Raw genomic sequence first — 19,198 nt, forward strand, 5'->3', positions numbered from 1 at the left:
AGCCCTTCAGTCAGATAATCGACCACAAGAAATAATTGCCAATGACTATGTGTAGAAAGGGAAATGTGAAATTGAGCATGGGAATTGACATGTATGTCACATCTAAACAGGGTTTGGACGTTACAACTGATTCCTATTGCTGAAAACAGCAGCTCTTATAGAAAAATGCAACTTCACCAACTGCTGCTAGGTTAGATTGGAGTTGTAAATTTGGGCTACCAGATGAACTCTTTAAAATATGTACTCCAGGTGGTTTTGCAAGAATGTGACAGAGATGTAATATATATATATAAATATATATATATGTTTCAAAGCACCATGCAATGATGGTCTCAGGGGAATGAAAGATGAAAATACTAATTTTAAAGCAACAATACATTTCTGAACACATTTGCTCTTATTTCTGCCATCACCTCTAGATCGAAAATGCCAAGAATTTGAAAAGATTGCCAGGAAGCCTAAAAATAGCTATTTTCTGCAAACTACATGAATATCCAAATATTAAAAATTGGCAGAACATCCAGAGATGCTTACACAATTATGAGTGACTTAATGAGATGCACTTATATTTTGGTGACAGTCATTTATTGCTACATAATTTAGGAGCATGGAATAAACAATTATTTCATAAAGGGAAAAAAGATCTATCCTCAATTTTTATTCTGTTTTCATGATATCAACAGCTCACAAAGTATTGCCATAAGAAGACATGTTTTTTTTCAGAATATTTAATTTCTAAAGTCACAGAACAAAGAATTGAAAGGTAATTGAGCTTTGACCACAAGTCTATCAGGCAATGGTCAGCACAGAACTTCCTGCAGATGCTGAGGGACAAGGACTCAATGGATACTGTGGAGTGGTTTTCTGATCAGATGATCCAGATGATCCGACAGAAGTCTCATTACCAGAACATACAAACACCAAAGCCTTGCTTAGCTGACAGAGAGCGGAGCTCTCCTGGTCACATCTTTCCTATGCAGCTGAACTATCATCCCCAACATATCTTGCCCTCAAGCCAGTTGGAGTTGAGAGGAGACAGTTGCCTGGCTCTTTGCTGACTGTTGATTTATAAGAGTGTGTAGACAAGAATGCAAAGATCCTTGTCCCATTTCATCCCCAGAAGCAGCATGACAGAGGCTTTTCTGATTAGTAAGCTGGGGAGACAGACATCCAGTATGGTTGTAAGATCAGCAGCTTTGTGAAAGATGCACTTTACTCTGCCCAAAACATTTTGGACCTTCAGAACAGTGAAATGTCAGTGAGGGAATGCTGCAGGGGTATGTGCTGAGGAAAACAATGAAGCATGGTGCAGTCTGTGCTGTGGCTTTCTGAGAAAGGACCACCATCTAGTGTATCCCCACTTCTGAATATTGATAGACTCAGGCTAATGGGGAAGTCCCCTGAACATCTGAAGTGTTGTCACCCACCTAAGGAGACCAGATTAATGGAAATAGTATCAATATAGAATAATGATTGGCTAACACTGTAATGTGAAGAATTCATAGATGAAAAATTTATATGAATGCATAGAGTGCATAACAAAAAAAAAGTTTAAGAAATTTCACTTTGTTTTTGTACATATTTTTAATTGTGGATAATGTTTATTTTTGTCATAAAAGAACATTGTGGATCCCTAGAAAAAGGCTCAGGTGATATCCACAGTAGGGGAGTGGGATATTGGCCACCCCTGCACCACATTCTGCATCGTTAACAGCAACTCGTATCTGATAACCGGGATATTGATAGTCATTGAGAAGGGAATGCTGTTGCCACACTCCCAAACATGAACTGCTCCAGCTGTTTTGTATCTTGGCTCCTCCAATCTGGGCCCCCAGAGCAGGAAGCTGAGAGGGAGTAAAGCTTCTATTTTTGAAACTCCCTGAGATTTATTTGGAAAGTTACATGCAAGTCGTTTCAGGATATTGTTCCAAAATGAGGGCACTGCAGGCACCTGGATGCTCATGACCATACTGACTGTGTTTCTATCATTTTGTTGCATTAAGGTTTTATATTTCATGTATGAAGGCTTGGGATCAATAGGGGATGGAGTGGATAGGAGATCAGAGAGTTGGATAATTCTGGACCATTGGCCTCATGATTCAAGAATTTAGTCTGTGTGCCTCATTGTGCTGTCAGCAAGATAAGGGGACTTGGGGTTTTAGTGCTGTTTGTGTGGCATGGGGTAATTGGGGTGGGGGGGGGGTGTGGTGTAAGAGAGCAAAGGATTAAAGGAACTTAAAAGATTTCCTATTAAGGTGAACAGCCAACCTTTTACCTTGGGGCGAGAGTGGCAAATAGATCTTGGTAGAGGATAGTTCTCCATAAGCTTACTGAGATGATGTCATCCAAGTCCTGTGGAAAACAGATGAAGGAATAACAGTGATACACAAGAAGTGGATGGTGATGTCTCTGCCAGAGTTAAGGCAGGAGATATTAATAAGTCTATTAGCACCATGACCTTTCAATTAGTTCATCATTTGAGATCATAGTGAAAACTTTCAAAGTACATATTTATCCAATACTGTCAGAAGATGTCAAGAGCTATACTTTTGCCATTTGTAACCAGAACCAGAGGAAATGGTTGAAAAAGTATGGTCAGTCCAAAAGCATTGGCAAAAAGATAAAATGTCCAGATCTATTTAATTGGAACTTTGCAGGATCACTTATTGTAAAGACTACTAGATTAACATAATGCATTATATTTAATACGGAACATATAATGGAAGTGTGAGTTTTCAGTTTGGCAATGAGTTTGGGCAAATCTATTGGAAGGACCTTCCAAGTTATAGGAGATCAATATTGAAAGCATGAGTCCGTTTCATTTTGACAATGATTCTAAGGTGCAGGCAGTGAACAACAAAGTTTGTGGAGATGGCAATGTTGGTGTGGTGATCTTTTTCACTTCTTAGCCACAAAATAAGCAGGTATGATTACTGGAAAACTTACAGATCACTTCTGTACAAGAGTCAGTTGGAATTGTCAAGGATGTCACAGGGACTAACAGTCCTTAGAATGTTCATACCAAACTGCCAGAGCGACTGTTATCCCAAGGCAGAATACATTTCATAGTGGTGAAAGCTACTGAGGATAGTTCGAGCCAAATATATGTCTCTACATGGCTTGGGTGCAAGTGAGCAAACCTACAAAATATTTTCTCTTGGTTTTGTAGGTGTGGAAGAATCAAAAAATGAGGAGTTAGAAACCAATAAAGAGAGAATATTGAAGACAACTACATTTAATAAGCATGCAACTAAATATATGTGCTTTGATACTGCTGTCAGTCATAGGATTGAATGTGTATCTAAAATGCCTCCACCCTTTGAGGCAAAGCAAAACACACAAGTGCAAGGATACCCTTCAAACTTTAGAAAACATGGCCCACTGCTTATTGTAGTTACAGACTCTGAGCATGCACCAGAAAAGGAGGGAGTTGATTCGATGAGGTCACTTGCATTAAGGGACCTGGGGAAAAATGTTTCAATTTCAGTGCCAATGGAAGAAAATAGGTGAGGTGGGCATCTCACTGCTCAGGTAATACTTTTGAGGTGCCCTGATAATTTCAGAACATTAATAGAGAAGCAATTCAGAGAAAATATATGTTAGAGTACCATGACAAAACCAATTCACACAGTTTTATGAAAAGTCATGGTCCACAAAGAAGGTGAGAAATCATTACAAATTGGAGAAAGTTCCAAAGCCCTTGGAATTTTTGAATGATATTAACTGGGCACTTCTGATTTTATATTAGACCAAGTATGAGGGTATAGATTGGAAATGATCACATCATAACTGAAACCCCTGGTGATAATCAAGGCAGTGTAAGTCTTGAATTCATGACATATGGGGTGATGGAAGTATATAATAAATGCCTGGCATCTACAGTAAGACAGCTTGGGACTCAGAATGCAAGCCATGTGAGAGCAGAGACACAAAGATGAAGATCTTTAAGAAACAACTGAAGAAGAGGGTAGCATTTTTGGCATTGTAGTTAATGCAATGCTATTACAATACCAGTGACCTGGGTTCAAATCTACAACTGTCCATGAGGAGTTTGGAGGTTGTTCCCCATGTCTGCGTGTGTTTCCTCCAGGTGCTCCAATTTCAACCCATATTCCAAAGATGTACAGTGCTAGTAGATACATTGGTCACATGGGAGCATTTGGCACGGCCTTGTGGGCCAAAAGTCACTGTGTTGTATCTCTAAATTTAAATTAAAATTATATTTGAAATTAAAGAGATTCTGGCAATTGAGTTCATGACAGCTAGGTATAACATGTAATGGTCACTCATTACTGTATTTATTTATAAGTATTAGTTTCTGTGTTCAGTTTGATTTGCAAAATGCAATGCATATAGAGAGGATGATCCGTGTGTTGTATCACAACATCATGAAGACATTTATGTGAAGAAAGAATTAGAGAACAAATTGTGAGTCCAGATGTGTCTTAGGTCTTCTTAAGGAAGTGATCCAGAGGAATTACTGATGACTGGAGTAGATGCTTCAGGAATATTTAGTGCAAATAGCAGACAAGGGGTCAATGGACAATGAGATTGAATGAATTTATTCTTGATTGAATTTACAACAACATATTGATTAAGTGCTCAACTAACTGCTTGATTTCACTGCCATGAATAATTGATGCTTTGAATGAGCTTGTTTATCTTTTTTTTAAGCAGAAGTAGAATATTGCATTATGAACATGTGTGTACCTTTTGGAAACTTTTACCAATTGGTATGGCTCTTGACATACAGTATGCAATCACTGTAATTTATGCTTCAATACACTGGGGACAGTTCCATTCAGTCGCCTCCTTGCATGGATTGGAGGCTGGAGATGGGGGGGAAGGGGGCTGTCACGGTGATGCATCTGCCTGCTTTGGGAATGGTGCCAGTTGCCGCTGATGATGTAATTGAAGCATCACGCTGGAGGATTAGCCCATGTGTCCGGGTGTGTTAAGCATCAGTATATGGGTGATGGATCTCGGATGCAGGAGGAGTAGAGAGAGATTACCACGTGGCACTGAGCCAATGAGAAGGTCAAAGGGGTTTGGCTAGGTGGTGTTCGGGGAGTTGAAGATGCAATGTTGTGTCTGAGGAGGATAAAGAAGGTCGACTCCATTGTCTTCTGGAAGAAACGAGTGAGGGTATTCTTTAATTGGTAACAAACTGCACCTCCAAGATGTTTCACAATGAGGGTAAGACCGAGTCATACAAACTGGGACCAATGCCTGAAGAGGGCGCACAAAATCAGTGAACTGGTGCGGACTCGAAAGGCCAACATGGCCTGTTTCTGCTCCGTAAATGGTTATATGGTTAATAAAGGATTATCTTTCAATAACACTATTTCTGTTTACTTGTATATATGAAATAACATCAGAATGCGAGGTTATTTACTTTTTAGATTTGTTTGCTCATACCTTAAAATAAAATTATAGTTTTATTTTACATTATGGCATTTTTGCTCAGAATGTCATGTTATTTTATCTGAACTCTTGATAGTTACAGTTATGGTTATCAAGGTTATTGGCACAGGTATCCTATTTGGTTGTGTACTGATGGTGACATGGAACCATGGGGTGATGGATTTACTAGCTAGCCTCTGGCATGCTGAACAGTTGTTACCTACCTGAAGCTTCTGGGCAGGCCTGACACTAATTTTACAGCATTCATCCTGAGGCAGTCAGAAGAATTCTACTGTTCAGCATTCAGTGCATGGAACTCTCCCAGGTGCTTGTACCGAAAAATAAACTGTAAGGCTGGGTACTAGTTCAGTTCCATATTAAAAGCTTTCCTTGCAAAACATAAATTCTGTAAGTCATATCAGGATATAAAGTGGTTTTACGGATCCTTCTGCATTATCCAGGAGAAAGAAGTGCTTAGATAATTGCAGTTCCTGATTGCAGGGAACTGGAATTCACTGACTGTGTGTGTTGTTCAGATGGCTGGCTCCTCCCTTGGCTCCACCCTCACCTACTCCAACGTAAACCCTGGTTTTCCTGCTTTACCTCAGATTCACCTGAAGCCTATTGTGTCTACCGGCCTTTGATTGTTAGATATTAAAAGGGTCTCTGAGTGCAATCAGTCGCATTACAATTTTAATAGCTTAAGCAGGATGGAAACCCTGTTGAAGCCAAGCATGCTCCAGGTTGACCTTCTGTCCCTTGAGGCCCCAGAGGGATTCATCTACTTGCTGGAGTGCTTCCATTCCTACAGGATGGCCACACAAGACGTCTTCAACTCTGATAAGTCTCTGGAGATCGGCACTTTTCTCTCAAGTTAGCCCCAAGGGGTTCGCTGTCATCAGAGACAGTGCTACATACAAGTTGACCATAGAAGACATGAAGGCGTGCAACATGAGGCCCCAGAACAATGTGCTGGTGAGGCACCGACTCTCTCAAGGTTGGCAGTACCTAGGTGAGTGACTGAACGATTAAATTCTTGAACTGTGGGCACTGACCAAAAAAATTAAACTACAAAGCATTCATGGCCTGGGTGAGAAAGGAGGAACAAATCCGGGACACCTTCGTGGCAGGAGTGAGGTCGAGATACGTAAAGCAACGACTGCTAGAGTTGGGGAACAAATACTGAGGCAGCACCCTGGAGCTGGCTAAAGTGCTCGAGCAGGCCCAACTGGGAGCTGACGACCTCACGTGCGAAAGTGGCGCCTTTTCTGAGGACCATCCCTCAGCTCCAGTGCTGACTGCTGCAGCCACATGTGACTGGGGAGGCTACTTCTGTGGACAGACACAGCACCCCCATGTCCGATACCCTGCAAAGACAGCATGTACTCAGAATGTGGTAAGCAAGGGCACTGGGTGAAGGTCTGCCCAGCTAAAGGGAACCCAAAGAGGGTGACTGCGTGTGGAACCCCCAAATCATCATTCGACCCATGCCCGAGTCTCGGTGACGGCCGCAGACTCTCCATGGTATTTGCTGTCAGCATCTTACTGCACCTCATGGTGAGACTTGGCACTGGAGGTAAAGCATCGTGGGAAGCTACGGCAGTCATCTTGCCGTATCTCAAGATCAATGCCACCTAGTCCTTCTTCAGATCAAGAGGGAGGGCAGACATCTTGCTGTCCCTCATGGTTGACACCTTGTCTGCCCGTGGACCAAGAAGACAGAGTTGACATCAGCATGGGGAGCGATGGGGTTTCTGGAGCAGTGGCATTGGTCATCCCGGATCCGTCAATACCTCACCAATTGAATAACTTGACAATGGGGATGAGTGTAAATGGACATTTGGCTGATTGCTTAGTAGACACTGGTTCCACTGAGAGATATATAAACTCTGCGACGGCTCTGTGGTACAACTTAAGAGTGTACCCCACGGACTATCATATTTTCCTAGCTTCACACTCGCACTCAGCGAGAATCCAAGGGTATTGTAAAAGGGGGAGAATTTTATAAGTTCCAATTGTATGCACTGAAGGATTTGTGTGCTCCAGTGTGGCTGGGCCTGGACTTGCGTGTCACCTTAAAAGCGTGACCATGGAGTACTCTGGTCCACTTTCTCCAATCACAGTGCTGGATGGAAGGTCCAAAAATCGGACACCACGTGTGGTCTCTCCACCCTAAGTATTGATCCCCCCTCCCCACTGTTTCCAATCGTGACTTCCAATGGCAAAAGAATATCTACAAAGAGGAGGTGATACAGTGCAGGGGATTGGGAATTTATTGGAGCTGAGACACAGCAGCTGCTCAAAGCAAACATAATTGAGCCCAGCAACAGCCCATGGAGAGCCCAGGGGGTAGTCGTGAAAGGGGAAGAAAAGTCCAGGCTAATGATTGACTATAGCTAAACAATTAATCACTTCACACTCCTGGAAGCATACCCCCTCCCTCAAATTTCGGACATGGTAAATGAAATTGCACAGTACCGGGTATATTTGACCATTAACCTAAATGCTGCATACCACCAGTTACTGATTTGTTCCAAGAACCACCCCTACACAGCAGTTGAGGCAGACAGATGGCTCTATCAGTTCCAGAGGGTCCCTTTTGCATCACTAATAGGGTCTTAGTTTTCCAGAGACAGATGAAAAAAAATGATCGATGAATACAGGTTGAAGGCCACCTTCCATTAGCTCGACATCATCACCATTTGTGGACACTCTCTGGATGAGCATGATGCCAACCTTCAGAGGTTTCTCCACACAGCCAAGGCCCTGAACCTCACATAGAACTCCAATAAGTGTGTGTTCTGGATGAAACATCTGGCGATCCTGGCTATGTGGTGGAGAATGTCATCATTAGCCCGGTCCCCAATCAAATGCGCCCCCTGTTAAACCTCCCAATCTCGAAGACCATGAAGGCCTTAAGGTGGTGCCTGGGCTTCTTCTCCTACTGCATCCAATGGGTCCTTCACTACACTGATAAGGTCACTCCCCTCTTAAAATCCATCTCCTTCCCACTATCAGCTGTAGGCTTTTGACTATATTTGGAGCTACATCACAAAGGCCACCATGCATGTGGTGGAAAGCGATGCCTCTGACATAGTTCTAGCCACTACTCTTAACCAGGCAGAAAGGCTGATTGCCTTTTTATCCTGCACCCTACCAGGCCATGAGCTTCAGAACCCATCAGTGGAGAAAGAGGCCCAAGCCATTGTTGAGGCCATCAAGCACTGGAGGCATTACCTGGTGGACAGAAAATTTACACTGCTCATTGACTAGCAATCAGTGGTATTTATGTTTAATAATGCAAAAAGGGGCAAAATAAAGAATGATAAGATAGCTGCAAAATAAAGAATGATAAGATAGCTAGGTGGACGATTGAATTCTCCACCCATAATTATGACATAGCATTCAGGCCAGGTACTCTCAATGAACCTCTAGATTCTCTGTCAAGAGGAAGTTGTATCTCTGCACACACCGACCAGTTGCGGTCATTGTATGATGAGCTTTGCCACCCAGGCATCACTCACCTGGCTCATTTCGTCAAGGCATGCAACTTGCCCTACTCCGTTGAGGACATCAGGGAAATGACAAGGTCCTGCCAGGTCTGAGTGGAGTGCAAACCACACTTCTACTGCCCCAACAAAACACTCCTGAAAAAGGCATCCTGGCCCTTCAAACAACTCAGTTTTCAAGGGTCCCCTCCCTTCCACCAACAGAAACAGTTACTTTCTCAACTTTATTGACAAGTATTCATGCTTTCCATTCACCATCCCCTGCTCAGACATGAGAACCACCACAGTCATCAGGGCCTTGCACTCTATTTTCACTCTGTTTGGGTAATCCATAGTGACTGAGGCTCATCATTTATAATGAAGAGCTACAACTAGCTACAATCCCCAGGGGAAAAGACACATTGAGAGAGAGAATGCAACTGTATGAAAGGCTGTGAAATTGGCTCTCTGGTCCAAAGGCCATCCAGACTCACGCTGGCAAGAAGTCCTACCCAGTACATAAGGTCACTCTTCTGCACAGTGACCAACACAACTCCCCACAAGCTTATGATTATGTTCCAGAGGGAATCCATGTCTGGGACTACCATCCCAGTTTGGCTAATGGCACCAGGGCCAGTCCTGCTGAGGAAGAGCAAGACAGACCCCCTGATCGAGAGGGTGCACCTGCTGCACTCCAACCAACATATGCCTAGGTGGCATACCCTGAAAACAGAGAGGACACTGTCTCAATCAGAGACCCGGCACCCGCCGGAACTGAGGATCCGATGCCTCAAGCAAGCCAGAAGCTACTGAATACCCCCCTCAGGGTTCCAGAGGACACTGTTTGACAATCCACACCACGACCTGAGCCAGAGTCCTAGAGACGCAGTAACCTGCACCACAGGGGGTCCAGGAATTTCAGGAAGCGTAAAGTCCTCTAGTACTGCATCGCTCAACTAGAATTACCAGACCCCTTGACAGAATTAACTTGTAAATATTTGTAAACTATTAGCTTTTTTCAATGAATGGTTTCTGTTTTTCATCCACAGGCTCAATTCTGAAGAAAGGGGTGAATGCAGTGAAGTGGACTTCACTGTCTGTGTGTTGTTCAGATGGCTGGCTCCTCCCCTGGCTCCACCCTCACCTACCCCAATATAAACTCTGGTTTTTCCGCCTTACTTCAGATTCACATGAGAACTATTGTGTCTACCGGCCATTGATTGTAAGCTATTAAAATTGTGTTTGTCTCTGAGTGCAATCAGTTGCATTAAACTAATTCAGTTAAAATGTAACAATAAAAAAATCAAAGGAAATGTTCTGATTTTCACTCATCATTTGCTGTAGCCCAATGACTGTTCAGGCTTTCTCGTCTCAAAGGTTCCTCAGCGCCTAAATGCTCTCTCCTACATTAACCTGTTGTTGTGTCATCGCCCCCCCCCCCCACCCCCTGCCCCCCCCACCCCCCACCCTCCCCCCACCTTGATTCATTTCTTGTTAATTCTTGTATCTTTTGTTTGGGTCATCTGGATGAAAACAAGTGATAAGTTTTTTTTAAAAAGTCTCATTACAAAAAATTGTACATCATAGAATGGACCAATGCATGGCTCAATGACTGAAGGACTGGTTCCAGGTTGCGTGTTCATGGAAACTGGCTAATGAGAATCAGCTGTTGGGACCAGGAGTCATGAGGCTATCAATGGTGAGCAGCACTCATGAAAGGTCTCAGGCACTGACAAGTTCCTAATTGCTCTGGGGAATTTAGAACCTCGGGCAGAGGAGGTTGATTTGGATGCCTGGAACTCAGGCTCATTGCTGAGAGACCATGCAGCTATGGAGGTTATGGGAAAGCAAAAAGCAGTAGAAATGAAGGAGGTGGTGACAATCGATGTCTCTGAAAATACTCTCTTTTGCATCACCTTCTACTTCTAAGTGTCTTCACTCTATCCAAGGTGAACCCATCCAAGGTGGCAGGGCCAGACAACATACCTGGTCAGGAAATGAAAGACTGTGCAGATCAATTGATGGAAGTCTTCATAGACATCTTTAACATCTCATTGCAGCAGTCCATTGTTCCTGCAGAGTTCAAGATAGACACCATCATTCTGGTATCCAAGAGGGCAACAATTACAGACTTCAATGACTACCGCCTTGTTGTACTGACCTCCACCATTATGAAATGCATCAAAGTACACCCCACAGAGACATTAGATCCACTTCAATTCACCTATAGAAGAAACTATTTCCACAGACAATGCTATAGCCTTGTCGCTTCATTCCATCCTTGTCCAGCAGGAGAATGGTACCACATAAGCCAGGGAGCTGCTTATTGATTTCAGATTGGCATTTAATATGATCATTCCCCAGAGGCTGATGGCGAAGTTGTCCTTGATGGGACTCAACACCGCTCCCTATAAATGGATCCTGGACTTACTAACGGAAAGATCACAGTCTGTCCAGGTTGGTAGCAGAATATCAAGCACCATCATGCTGAGTACTGAGGGCTGGGTGCTCATTCCACTCCTCTGACCCACGAATGCAATGCCAGGTCAAGATCTAAAAGTGTCATCAAGTTTTCTGATGACACAACAGTAGTTGGCCTAATCAGCAACAACAATGAGTTGTACTACAGCTAAGAAGTGGAAAATCTTGTGAAATGTTATAAATCTCAACATGGAAAAGATCAAGGAGATGATTGTGGACTTCTGTAGGACCAGGAATGACCACCTTCCACTACACATCAACAACTCTGTAGTAGAGAAAGTGGAGAGCACCAAGCTCCTTGGAGTTCATTTAACTAGTGACCTATTGTGGACACTCAACATCTCCTCAGTTGACAGCAAGGTGCAGCAGTGACTGCACATCCTGAGCAGACTGAAGCAGGCATGGCTAATGGCTACCATTATATTGAGAGTCTCCTGGCCGGTTACATCAAAGTGTGGTATGGTTCTGCATATGAATGCTGATATTCATAAAATCTATAAATTGTCTGCATGGTCATTTGATGAAATACTTTTCTTGTTGTGCAATTAAACCAACAAAAAAAAATCAATTCACCATTTTTCAGGTGTGCAATGAATTACACCTCAAAATCAGGGAAACAGCAAACTTACTTTATCTTTATGCTTTTAGACTGTGAGGGTGCAATTATATTGTTTTGTTGAATTAACTAGTTCAGTTGCAACCAAATTATCACAATCCCAAAAGACCTCAATCTCAGATCAAAACAGCATGGAAAATTCACAAATCCCCATTATTTTCTAAATTGAATTTAGATATTAATCTGAGGATACCTGATTCAAACTGAACAAATCTGTTATATTAGTGAAATAATAATGGAACCTTTTACCTTTTACCTTTCATCCAGTACATCTGGACCATGGACTGCACTGATGGATTTCTGTTAAGAACTCTGTGCAACTTGTGGTACAGCTGAGTGCTGACTCACCAATAGCTTGGAACTTTCGAGAGGAGCAGCAGTTGGAGTGATGGAGGGCAGCTGGAAAGCTGTGTGAAATGCAGATGCCTCATAAGTCATTATTTGTAAGTTTACTAAAATGTAACGTCAGTCATTTCACTCTTCAGCGTTCAAAACGATGTCCTTTATATTCAGTTAAAGAACTGAACTTGGACATTGAACTCTGAGATTGAATTCTGTGGACTGTATTTTTTGGACTGACTTACTTGACTCACTGACCTGGAGTTTTGGGAATTTTTCCTTTTTTTGAATATTGGGAATGTAATGGTCTGTGTTTTTCACAAACACACAGTCTTAACACAATTAACCCCACTATATCTCTGTATATTTGCTATAAATACTTATAGTGGGGTTAATTGTGTTAAGATATATCGTTAATAGTCATTAATAAATATAGAGTTAAAATGTAACCATTTTGTATTGTGTCTTCTATTATTTCTGGCTTGAGATGTTTCATTATATATCAACATGATTCAAAACAAATGACTTGAATTGCACAAGCTGTTACATATGCCACAGTCTTGCTACATTGAAAGAGGTATGTAATTGTAAGTGTCTTTATAGGTTCTTATCTCGCTGTTTTTGATTATTATACTTGGGGCACTTTGCGCAGATGTACCCATTATGCCAGTATCTTTTAAAATATGCAACGGTTTGTGAACAAGCTTAGAAATATCATTTTAAAAAGGGATAAAGTATATTAAATTGATTCAAGCTATTCAACCCAAGCTACCTTTTTACATGACATTCTAATAGAGGCAAGATTCAATTAGCAAACAATGAGGAGGTGGAGGAACTCAGCGTGTCAAGCAACATTCATGGGTAGAAGTAATCAGTCAATGGTTTCAGCTCAGAACCCTCTATTGAGACTACAGTAAGAAGTGAGATCAAGATTATCAAGGACAGAGAGGAAGGAGGTGGTGAAAAAAGCTGGGGAACAGCTTCGTTCACCACAGGTGATGGTTTTGGACAGGAGGTAACAGACGAGGAGAGACAGATGGAGGGAGAGACCATTGAGAGAGGGGAAGGTTAAGAGAGAAATGTAAAAATGGGAGTAGATGAAGAAGAGATCAAAACAGTGGAATGCATGTGAGTGTTTCCTAAAACTGGAAAAAAAATCTATGTTCAAGGTGTTGGGTGCAAGATTGTCCATGTTTTGATCCTCAAGTTAATGTTTAGCCTCAGACTGATAAAGCCAATGAAAAACATGTTTGCATGGCAATGGTAAAGTGAATTAAAATGGTTGACAATGAGAAGTTCTAGCCTGGGCCCACAGAACAGTTTGGAGAAGCGGCCATCCGACTTACGTTTGGCCTTATCAATGTAGAGGAGGCCACAATGAGTACATTGAATGCAAATAACAAGTTTGAACAATATCCAGATAAAGCTCTGCTTCATCTGGAGAGCTGTTTGTAGCCCTGGATGGTGGTAAGGGGGTAGATGTTGTGACATTTTTTGCATTTTTGTGATTGCAGTGAGAAGTACCTGAGGATGTGGAAGGATGAATGGGGAAGGAAGATCTGAGTTTCTTCAAGGAAGAGGACATTTCAGATGTATTGGATGAAAGGTAAAAGGTAAAAGGTTCCATTATTATTCCATAATATTACATTTGGAATTTAACAAGCACAAAATTCTTTAATTTTTGTTTACTATAAGGCAGACAGAGAGTCACCACTTTGTCCAGTGCCCCTCACAGAAGCCTACAGCATCTGATATTCTTTTATAGCCTCCCCTCCTAGTACTGACTAGGCCTGAGCTTGCTTAGCTTCCGAGATTGGACAATCTTAAATGTATTTAAGCTATTAGGGCACATCTTAGGAATCAATTTGGTCATGGAGCAGAACTGAGGAGAAGGAGGTATGAAGGATGCTGAGGACAATATTGGAGAGAAAGAATTCTGAAGAGGTGGTAAAGCAAGGGTCAACTGCAGGGAGAGAAGCTGAGGAAGTGGGAGCACTCCATGGGGGGGTGTGTGCAGGAGGTACAGTGGTGGGGACAAACAGGATTTGAGGAAGGAAGTGGGGGTAAGAAAGGTTGGCGTGGAGTGAAATTGGTGCTGAAATGTGAGATGGGGGGAATTTGTTTGGATGTGATTCTGGAGGGAGGAGGGACTGAAGCACTCATGTAGAAAACCAGTTGTCTTTGTAAGTTCATGATGTGAAGAGGGGGAAGTGAGTTGTACATGGAACACTCAGAACTAAATTGTTGGCTCCAGCAGGGGAAGTAAGTATTGATGCAGTCCAAAGGTGGCATGGGCAAGTATATGTCAGATAGGGACCCTCCATCAGTGAAGTCTAAACTTTGTTCAGATCATTGCATGCTGAAGATTTTCTACCAGAAATTCTCCTAGTCATGTAATATTGGTGGGCATAATCACAACGAGGCATATTAATCAATTGATATTCTGTCCCAAATTATTAATAAATATTGCCTTAGGAATACACTTTTCACTGAATACCAGATTTCCTCAAGGAGCATGAGATTATAGAGATTTGAGAAGACAAAATATCTGAATCCTATTTCTGCAGGAATGTTACCTTACTGATCATTATCCAGTGACATTTTTATTTAAATTTTTTAAGTTTATCTTCCTGTTCAGTGCCTTGCAGTTATCTGGTCTAATTGCTGTGGACAGAATCCACAGTCACGTGACTTTCAATAAAATCCATGAATTTGGCTGTTGTTATCGATACAGTAGGAAATTCTGTGATGTTATTGTAAGTCTCCCAACACATTCAAACAAATGTTTGAATCACTGCATACTATTAAATGAAAGATGTGTGGATGATTTATTGGCTAAAACTTGAGAAGATAGAAAGTTAAGATGGTGGCACAGTTAGCGAAGCAGTTATCAAAATGCTATTGCAGTGCCATAAACCTGGATTCGAATCCGGCACTGACTAAGGAGTTTGGACATTCTCCCCATATCTGCGTGTTTCCTCCAGGTGCTCTGGTTTCCTCTCACCATCCAAAACTTATGGATTTGTAGGTTAATTTGGGTGTAATTAGGTCACATGGGTTTAAATGGGCTGACTCAGCTTCTACTATGCTCTAAATAAAATTAAAAATAAAAAAAAACATTCTGGATTGTTGAAAACTATTTTCAAAAGATAAGCCCAAATAGTCATTAACATTTCTTAAACTATCCATCCATTCCTCCCTCCTCTCATACAGCCCTCTATCCATCCATCCCTCCTTCCATCCAACTATTCCATCCATCTATAAATCTCATCGCAGGTCATGCAAGTGAATTTTATGTACCATTAGGAAGGTAATGTAATCATGGTCATTTCCCATGGTCAAATCCTGATGATTTTTATCTTCAGAGTTGCTTCTCTTGGTTCCACAGAGTTTGTGAGCTCCAGTTGGTCATCAAAACAGACCAATGTGATAAGGAACAAGGATTCACCCTGGCACAAATGCAAGTACTCTCAGTGGACTCTAGACTCTCAAAAGCTGTGAGGCTCAGGCAGACATTAAAATAAAAGAAACCAATATCTTTCACATCTGGACAGGATTTGCTGCTTGAAATGTCAACTAAGGAGTCTATTTGCTAGAATTGCCTGACATTCAGCTTGTGACCTTGACTTTCTGATTTAGGTGCAAAGCGGCTGCTCATCAGAAATCAAACCATCTGTTATGAAATGATGAAAATCCATTGTTGCTAAAGGTTTTTTTAAAAACTAACCAATGCTCTCAACACTTTGAATAAAAATTAGGGGTGACCAAATAAAATGAATAGAAGATTCAAAGAAAGATCAATACAAATACAGGCCCTTCAGTCCGACAACTCCATGCCGATCATGCATTTGCACTTGTCCTACATCAGTGGTTTTCAAACTGCCCCTTAAACTGACATTCTACCTTCAGCAATCCATTACTAATCACAGAACACTTATGGCATAGGGATTGCTGAAGGTGAGATGTGAGTTTGAGGGGGTGGTTTGAAAACCATTGTCCTACATTAACCCCATTTCTTTCCTCCCTACATTCCCATCAACCCCCCCACCATCACCTGCATTCCATCAATCATCCACACACACCAGGAGCCACTTCACTGAGGCCACTTAACCTCCTGACCTGCATATCTTTGTTTCCTTTGGCACTCAGAGGAAGCACACACGATCACAGAGAGAACAGTACCCGAGGATAGGATTAGTGCTGGGCCAGCAGCATTGTGAGGCAACCACTCCATTAGCTGCGCAACTCTGCTGGCCTCAATTTATTTGAGAAAAGGAAGTATAATAAAAGTTAAGATCTTGCTTTCAAAAAAGTAATTTGGTGTTGAATAATACATTTTAAATAATTATCATTTGTGAAGGCACGCTCAGAACTAAAGGTGTTCATTTCAACTGGATCTAGCTGAGGCATGTAATGCTAAATTAATTGATTGCTTTAAAGAAAAGATGAATAAGTACAGTTTATGGATATGGGTAAAATTAACACTGTTTCATTTTGGTGAAAAGATTGTATTTCATTAAATATGTAAAGCAACATCACCGTAGGACTCACGTCATCATGTGAAGCCCACAAGGACGGAATACATTTATCAGAAGGTAGGGTCTTACTGAAGGCTTGGATAAAGAGTAAAATCTTATATAAGTACCGGGATCTAGAGTCATACTGTGGAACTCTGCACTCTGCTTCCAATGGGGAATTCCTTCTGCTAACTTGCGCAGTGTGAGGTGTGACAGAATTATGAAAATTTCTCAGGGCAGTCAATTCAAAAAAAAAGGAAGAAGTTTAACTGAAACAGATATTCACCACTGATTTGCTTTCTCTTGTTTGGAACAGGTGAACGTATAGGCTGGTTAAGATTACCCTTGGACTCTGCTGTGCATACTTTACTGAGAACTGATCATATATGCAAGCTCCATGCGAGACGTTAGCACAAACAAAATAGGTTGCTGGGGTAGCAAAGGTGCCACTGCTGCAGCAGAAATGGCCTTGAAGGATTTTGATGGAGCTGCAGAGATCTGAGGATTTGTCAGTTTCCTTCATTAGATTATTTACCATCTGACTCATTGGAGGACATTACCAAACTCACCTGTTCCCACAAGCAAAGTGTTTAATCATTCCTGCCGAGGAAGAGAATCTACTCACATTTTAGCATCATACAGCCATGGAGCCACAATGCATGGAATATCCCCTTTGGACCCTCTCGTCATGCTAACCAAGTTGGCATTCCATGTCAGTGCTGTTTTCCTTCATTTGGTCTACATCAGTGGTTTTCAAACTTTTTTTTTCTTTCCACTCACATATGACATTAAGCAATCCCTATGCCGTAAGTGCTCTATGATTAGTAAGGGATTACTTAAGGTGGTATGTGTTTGGCGGGCAGCAACCTCCTTTGAAGAAGACCGCAGAGCCCACCTCACTGACAAAAGGCAAAGGAGGAAAAACCCAACACCCAACCCCAACCAACAAATTTTCCCTTGCAACCGCTGCAATCGTGTCTGCCTGTCCCGCATCGGACTTGTCAGGTACAAACGAGCCTGCAGCTGACGTGGACTTTTTACCCTCTCCATAAATCTTCGTCCGCGAAGCCAAGCCAAAGAAATGTGAGTGGGGAAAAAAAATTGAGAACCACTGCTCTAGACCCAATTGTTTCTGAAATATTTTGCTTGAGAAAAATTGTCATTGGCCCATTTCAATTGGTTTATGAAACCGTGCACATGATGTCAATTGTCGGATCATTCTAATTTCTTACCATTTCGTAGAACAAAGAAACTAACTAACTGGTAATCTCTAAGATGTCTGAAAATTCAGCTATAACCTTACCTCAAAGACTGTTACTATGGACGCTCAAAGAATATGTAAACTATCTTCTTGAAAGCCACAAAATGTAATTTGTTTGCAAGAAATACATTTTAATCACAGAGTATCTATGGCATTGGGATTACTTAAGGTGGTATGTGAGTGGAAAGAAATAAATTGAAAATCATTGGTCTACATCCTTCTAAACCCTTCCTATCCATATATCGGCTCAAATGTCTTTCGAGACTAGACATAAACAGACTCTTTCCCCTGAGGTCAGGGGAGGTTGGAACAAGAGGCCATGGGTTAAGTGTAAGGGGGCAATACTTTAGGAGAAATATTAGAGGTGGCTTTTTCCACTCAGTGAGTGGTGGCAGAATGGAATGATCTTTCGAATGAGATAGTTGCAGCACGGTCCCTTCTGTCATTTCAGATAAGGTTGGATGTGTACATGGAGGTGAGGGGGGTTTGGAGGGTTATTGGCAGAGAGCGGGAGGTTTGAGCTAGTGGAATTGTTCTATTGAACCGGTGCGGACTCAAAAGGCCGACATGGCCTGTTTCCGCTCCGTGAATTGTTACATGATTATATGACAGGACACAATGGAAGTACATGAAACAGTAACTCTTTTCCTTACCTGCATCTTGTGGATGCAAAACAAGTAGCTATTGCTTTTCCTCTGAGCAAAATACATTCATAACCTAATTAAACCAAGTCAGGCAGTAGGTGGAAAAATTATGTTCTAACATCGTTTGCAGAAGGATCACTGCTAAAACTGTTGATAGAGATGAGGCATCACATTGTCCATCTTTCCTTGTTTACAGATGCATCTTTATAATTTTGCTCATGGCTTTTGAAAATTGAGTTATGCTTAATCTACTTTTTGCCAATCCCAGCTTTAGGTATATTTCTTAACAGATAGCATAATTTTGTTTTGATTTGAAAGACCACAAATCATCAAATAAAGATATTCATTTTTGTCTTTCAAATTTATGTCCTCAGACAGACACTCAGCATGTCAGATCAGGGTTTAGTCACAGCCACATGACAGATATTCAGCAAAGACATCTGTGATGT

At 41.7% G+C, this 19,198-nt stretch overlaps 1 long non-coding RNA gene across 1 annotated transcript in view; it reads right to left on the reverse strand.

The window, feature by feature from the left end:
• LOC138739929 (uncharacterized) overlaps nucleotides 1-19,151 on the reverse strand; it is a 55,120-nt gene extending 35,969 nt beyond the window's left edge. The window contains exons 1-3 of the long non-coding RNA XR_011342573.1: nucleotides 18,759-19,151; nucleotides 10,878-10,964; nucleotides 2,276-2,352 (exon numbers count right to left, since the gene is read on the reverse strand). This is a non-coding gene — a long non-coding RNA (uncharacterized lncRNA). The remainder of the gene's footprint in view (nucleotides 1-2,275; nucleotides 2,353-10,877; nucleotides 10,965-18,758) is intronic.
• Between the last annotated feature and the right edge of the window lie 47 nt (nucleotides 19,152-19,198).

The sequence above is a fragment of the Narcine bancroftii genome, chromosome 7, assembly GCF_036971445.1.
Source record: "Narcine bancroftii isolate sNarBan1 chromosome 7, sNarBan1.hap1, whole genome shotgun sequence".
Classification (NCBI taxonomy): domain Eukaryota; kingdom Metazoa; phylum Chordata; class Chondrichthyes; order Torpediniformes; family Narcinidae; genus Narcine; species Narcine bancroftii.